General features: G+C 47.4%; 1 long non-coding RNA gene across 1 annotated transcript; it reads left to right on the forward strand.

Moving 5' to 3' along the window:
• Positions 1-5,400: 5,400 nt before the first annotated feature.
• On the forward strand, positions 5,401-6,584 carry LOC140332165 (uncharacterized). Its single transcript, XR_011921041.1, has 2 exons — positions 5,401-5,838; positions 6,001-6,584. It is a non-coding gene; the product is annotated as an uncharacterized lncRNA (long non-coding RNA).
• Positions 6,585-6,862: the final 278 nt, after the last annotated feature.

The raw sequence follows: 6,862 nt of genomic DNA on the forward strand, positions 1-6,862 counted from the left end.
CCCGCTCCCCCACCTGTTCCACCCAGACCCTTGACCTCAACCCCCAGGCCTCCCAGCCCCCCACTGCCCAGGCCCCCACCCCGGCCACCAGGCTGAAATTCTCAATGGTGGACACAAGAGGGGAAAGAGGAAACACCCCCGGAGCCCTGCAGTGGACATGGATCTGTCCATGAAACAGCAGGCGAAGGAGGAGGCCCCCCTTTCTCTTCCCCCTGCCCAGTTCACAGGGGACCTCGCTGAGGTGGTCGAGTACCTCGAGAACATGCCACACAACCCCAGTCTGTTCCAGTCCCCCACGGAGGTGGACAGCGCATTCTGAGAGATGGTTGAGGGAGAGGGAACAAGTGTAAATAGTACAGCCTCTGGCTGAAGAGTCACTTTTCTCCAAATCATCATGGCTAAGATTTCAATCTTTTCCATCATGTGAGGAGCATAAGAGACACTGTCAGAAGGCAGAGTGTGCTTAGCTTCGTGGACACCCAACCGGGTGACATTGTCATGTTGCAGGAATACGCCCTGCCCCCCTCTAGGAGGTACAGTCATCTGTCCTCCCAGTAGACCCAGGGTCCCTCTTACTGGTCTGGGGGTGGCGATTGCAAGTCAGCAGGTGTAGCCATTCTGATCAGGGGTGGATGTTTCACGCTTGACGCTGTCCATGAGCTTGTCTGCAGCCGATTTCTGGTCATAGACAGTTCGTTGGCAGGAGACCCCGTTAGGCTCATCAAGGTTTACGCCTCCCCTGAAAAGAATAAGCGGCTGGAGCTTTTCCAGACCCTGAGGACTCAACTTGCCACCACCAGGGCAGTAATAATGGGCGGTGATTTTAACTGCCCAATAGAAGAGGATCGGCGCAGTTCCGGCATCATGGCAAAGCTGGACGTTACCTTCCTCCTTCTCAAAGAGATGGTGGCAGAAGCCTCCTTGAAGAACGTCATGGGCTCCATCAGAAGCGGCGCAGCGAACTACTCCTGGTGCCACCCGGATGGATCCGTCCGCTCAAGGATCGACTTCATCTTTACATTGAGGGAGGTAAGGTGCAACAGCCACACCATGGTTCCCTGCTTCTTCTCGGACCACAGGGCCATTCTCTTTCAGGGGGACCTCGGCGAGGGCTTCAGGCCAGGCCCAGGTTCCTGGAAGCTGAACTGTGCCCTGCTGGAAAAAGAGGAACTGATGGAGGAACTGAGGGGTGAGTATGTCAACTGTAGGGAAGACAAGAGGAACTTTAACAAGGTAAGTGACTGGTTAGAGTTTGTGAAAGTTAAGCTCCGCAGCTTCTTTCAAGCAAGGGGACGCCAACAGCTGTGCGCTAGGAAGAGGGAACTTTAGCAACTGCAGCGCGAGCTCTACCACTGTGGCTGGGACGTTTGGCGAGACCTGGAAGAGACCAAGAAGCGCTTGAAACAGCACTTTGAGGAGGATGCCAGGCGCATCATCTTCTGTTCCAAGGTGGAACATCTCGAGAAAGGTGAGAAATGCAATTCTTTCTTTTTCAGGAAGCTCCACTCTGGCCACACCCCCCTTGCCGAGCTGCGGGACTCGACGGGAACACTCGGAAGACAGAAGTCAGAAGTGATGGAAGTGTTCTACCGGACCCTCTACTCTCTTAAAGAAATGGATGACAACGCTGCAAACAGGTTCCTGTCAGGTATCACTAACACTCTTCGCCCTGCAGGTGCAGCATCCACCGATGCCCCCTCACTTTGGAGGAGCTGTCCTCTGCCGCTAAATGATTTAGGTGAGGTAGGACCCCGGGTTGCGACGGCCTCCCAGCAGAGCTCTATGTAGTGCTGTGGGATCTCGTAGGCCCGGACTTACTTGAGCTGTACGAGGAAATGGTGTTGGAGGGCAGAATGCCCCCATTGCTGAGGGAAAGCATGATCACGATCTTGTACAAGTGGAAGGGCGAGAAATGCAACCTCAAAAACTGGCGTCCCATCTCCCTCCTCAACGTGAACTACAAGATCCTCGCCAAGGTACTGGCCAACTGGCTAAAGAAGGTTATCGGACAGATCATCCACCCGGACCAGACTTGCGGCATCCCAGGGTGCAGGATTGCGGAGAGCTTCGCGCTGGTCAGTGACATGGTTCACTACATCCAGGACCGCAATACCCATGCCCCTCTAGTGAGCCTGGACCAGGAGAAGGCCTTCGACTGTGTCTCCCACGGGCTCATGCTTAGAGCCCTCCGTAAGTATGGTCTCGGTGAAATGTTTTGTTCATATGTTAACCTGATGTACCTTGACATCAATAGCACAGTGCTGATGAACGGCTGGAAGACAGACCCCTTCTTGGTCCTCTTCGGGGTCAGACAAGGCTGCCCTCTGTCACCTCTTCTTTTTGTTTGTTGTAAAGAGCTCGTCGCCCACTGCATCAGACGAAACCCAGATCAGAGATCAGAGGGATCACCGCACCAAGACAGAAGGGAAGCAAAATGCTCGCTCCACATGGACGACATGAAGGTGTTCTGCGTGGACAAGCGTTCCATCGATGTGCTCGTCCAGATCTGCGAAGACTTTGACCGAGCTTTGGGGGCAAGAATCAACTGCGGGAAGTCAGAAGCCATGCTCTTCGGGAATTGGTACCTGCCTTCCTCTGCGTCCATCCCCTTCAACATCAAGCCAGACTTCATCAAGATCCTTGGCGTCTGTATCAGGAAGGAAGGCACAGCCCTGAAGTCTTGGGAAGAGAGGCTGTCGAAAAGTTCAGCCTCTGGAGCCTCAGAGACCTCACCATCGAGGGGAAGACACTGGTACTCCACAGCGAGATCCTCCCTGTGTTGCAGTACCTCGCCCAAGCCCGGCCCCCACGCACCAACACCTGCAAGGCCATCATGAAGGTGACATTCCACTTTATCTGGGGTTTGAAGATGGACTGAGTCAAGAGAACGACGATGTTCAAAGAACATCAGAAGGGCGGCAAAGGAGTTCCGGACATCCGGACGATGCTGAGAGTCTTCTTCGCCTGCAACACCGTGAGAAGAACGTTGGTGGATCGATCTTCAACTTCTGCAGGAAACTCTATGTCGCGGTTCTTCCTCCTCCCACTACGGAGGAGCCTGGGATGGGACAAGTGGGACAGCTCCATGCTGTACAACTGGGACACCCCTTGGTTCTACTTGGACACCTTCAAGTTCATCAAGGAGATTGAGCTGCAAGGCGTCAGGCCAGACCTGTGGAAGCCAAAGACGATCTACAAGCAAATCCGTGGAAAGGACTCTTTGGAACCTGTTCCTGGTAGGGATGCAGTCACCTGTGAGGAGAGCTGGACAAACATCGGATCCAAGAGACTTACCAACAGGCACAGGGACTTGGCTTGGATGGCGGTTCAAGGAGGACTACCCCTGAGGATTTTCATGCACGCCAGTAACTTATGTAGGTACAGACACTGCCCTTTCTGCATCATCAAACAGGAGACAGCTTTACATGTCTTCTGGCAGTGCTTCTACGCCCGAACCGTGTTGAAGACACTGAAACAGGAACTGAGCCATTTCGTCTTGAGAACGTCCATCACATACTGCGCTATGCTGTATGGGCTGTTCCACGACGAATACACAGAAGAAGTGGAAGGAGCTTGGAGGATTTTGAACTGTGCTAAGGACGCTATTTGGTGTGTTAGGAAGCTCCTTATCCTCTGGAGGGAGAGGATGTCTGCTCAGAGACTATCAACTCATGGATTTCCTGGAAGAGGACGTCTGAGAAGGACCCCCCTCTTCCCCCCCCTGCCCCCAAGCTCTCTTTGTAAAAAGTTATAGGAACTCTAATAAAGCTTCGGGCCTGTGAGTTCTTCCCTCTCCCCCCAATCTTTTGGGATTGTTTGCGGTACAATGCCCCAGTATGGAGGGATGTATGAATTTATTTGCGAGTATGTTGTAGGGGATTGTAATGTAGTGTGTTATGCGCTGTGTCGCAATTCCATGTATGATTGTACCCTGCCTAAATGCACATACAAATGTATTACCAAGAAGATTACGAAGGGTTAGGTTTTACACTTGCCTTTTATCAAACAAAAAATATATCCAAGATAATAATAACAAGAAACACTAGAAGAGTAATGGATAATATCCTGATAATTTATATCTGCCCTGGGAAAACGCCAAGGTTATTATAAGAGTGTTTTATTGTACCAACTGGAAAAAGAACAAATGTGCCAGATATTCATATTGATATTGTCCGACAGGAAGAATGTGTATATCCGTATGTTAGATATAAAGCTGAGCATTCTCTGGCAAATCTGGATATTTAAATAATGGATGCTTGCCAGTTTTGATGGAAAATACCTTCAATTTGAACACATAAAAGGATTACAAACTGAGAATATAACCTTATTTTAGATTGTGATAATATGCCACATACCAGTTTTGTATGTGAATAAAGAACAGCTGTATTCTATAATGCCCCTATCTCCTTCTCTGTCCCTGTCACGTCTCTGCAATAGTGATAGATTTGTTGCTGCTGCTTCCTTACTGCATAATTCTTTGTGTGAATAACTACATGCTGGATTTAGAAATTGGACATATTAAACATTTACAGCCATATCAACTCACTCTAAAATCCAGAAACTTGAACCCCTCTGTATGATGTACAAATCTCCTTTGATATTTTTCTAGGGAGACCTGCTTCCAATTTGTATTTATGGGCTCTGCACAGTGCCACTTCTCTTTCTTGTTTGCTGGGTGTAATTCCCAGTATCTGTCCTTATTCCTTATGTATGGACGGACCTTATTCCTTATGTATGTAAAGATATTTTTATTGTAGAAACAAACAGAATATAAAACAACATAACATATCACAATATTTACAATATTCTGTACAAAATACTTCTAGAATAAATTAAAATCAAAGTAACATCATTCTTGGCTGTAATGAAGAAACAATAAAGTCGGAATGTTTTCCTGGAACAGAATTCAAAGATTCACATATTTCCACAATTTAGCGTATGTCCTGCATTTACTGATCTCTAATGATCTGATCCAGAAATAATGAAATCTACCACCTTCGTAGTAACAAACAATTCATTACACATGGCCACCCTGGTCCTTGCATGCCTATGGACTCTGCACAGTACCACTTCTCTTGTTTCATGCACTGGGTATAATATATAATAATATAAAGTATCTGTTATCATTCTGCATGTATAGACTCCATTGTCCTGTACGCTGGGTGTAATTCTCAGTATCCGTCTTTGTTCTGTATGCATGGAGTTTGCAGAGTACTTCTTCCTTTACTGCGTGTAATTCTAATTTTCTGAACTTATTTTGAATGTAAGAGAGCTGTACAGTTTCAATTCTTTTGTTCTGTATGTTGGGTAATGTGAAGAATAGGAGGCATACAGAGCTTTCCCCCACTTTTTAGAAACACAGTGTGAGAATCAATATTGACTGATGAGGCTTTACCTAGGCCAGGGGTCTGCAACCTGCGGCTCCGGAGCCGCATGCGGCTCTTCAGCCTCCTTGTTGTGGCTCCCTTCGGCTGCCGCGGGGAGATCTCTGATGGGGGATCCCCTTCCTCCCAAGACACTGCGGAGGAGGGGGATTCCCTATCCGGTGTTCTAATGAAAAAAAATCTACCAGTGAAATAAATCTACCACGGGGCGTGTACAAATGGGTGTGTACAATGACATCCCCCTCCTTTGAACCCCAATACCTCTGGAATGGGGAGATGTACAAAACCAAAAATGTAGGTGCAAGTGGGGGACACCTGTGACTAACACCCCCTAAAATTTAATTGTTAGGCTATCATCAGAACATAAAGAACTCTGCCCATCAAAAAAATCTACCGTTACACATTGCTGGAGGCACCTGAACCCCAATTTCTCTGGAACAGGAAGGGGGTACAGGTGAACAAAATTAGAGGTGCAAGTGGGGGACACCTGTGGCTAACACCTCCTAAAAACTCCACCCATCAAAAAAACCCCTACCCTGTTACACATTGTTGGAGGCTTCTAGCACCTAAACCCCAATTTATCTGGAAACGGGGGTACAGGTGAAAAAAATTAGAGGTGCAAGTGGGGGACACCTGTGGCTAACACCTCCTAAAAATTCATAAAAACTCTGCCTATCAAAAAAATCTACCCTGTTACACATTGCTGGAAGCATCTAGCATCTGAACCCCAATTTCTCTGGAACGGGGGGGAGGCGGTACAGGTGACCAAAATAGAGGTGCAAGTGGGGGACACTTATGGCTAACACCACCTACAATTGAATCGCTAAGGCATCGTCAGAAAATAAAGAACTCTGCCCATCAAAATAATCTACCCTGTTATACATTGCTGGAGGCTTCTAGCACCTGAACCCCAATTACTCAAGATTGGGGGGTACAGGTGAACAAAATTAAAGCTGCAAATGAGGGACACCTGTGGCTAACACCCCTTAAAATTTCAACGCTAAAGCATCGTCAGAACATAAAGAACTCTGCCCATCAAAAAAATCTACCCTGTTACGTTAGAAGCCTCCAGCTTCTAATGTAACAGGATGATACGTTAGAAGCTGGAGGCTTCTAGGGGCATAGTTCAGTGTTTAATTTATTTCAAAGTAGGCCTACACATGCACACTTGTAACAGGTAAAATTAAAAAAATATTAAAACTTTTAAAAGTTTATAAACTGTGTTATGTTTTGCGGCTCCAGACTATTTTTCTTTAGTGGAAGAGGAGGCAAAATGGCTCTTTTGATAGTAAAGGTTGCTGACCCCTGACCTAGGCACATACATAACAAAGGTACTAACATGCAACTAGTCCATATTCAAAGAAAGGGCTGGCCATCTACAGTCAAAATTCAGGATCGGTGCACATTTATACTACTTCTCCAACAAACAGTAGTGAATTTTGTAGGTGTTGTAAAAGAAGAGTCAGAAAATAATTCTT

Source organism: Pyxicephalus adspersus, chromosome 5 (assembly GCF_032062135.1).
Source record: "Pyxicephalus adspersus chromosome 5, UCB_Pads_2.0, whole genome shotgun sequence".
NCBI lineage: Eukaryota > Metazoa > Chordata > Amphibia > Anura > Pyxicephalidae > Pyxicephalus > Pyxicephalus adspersus.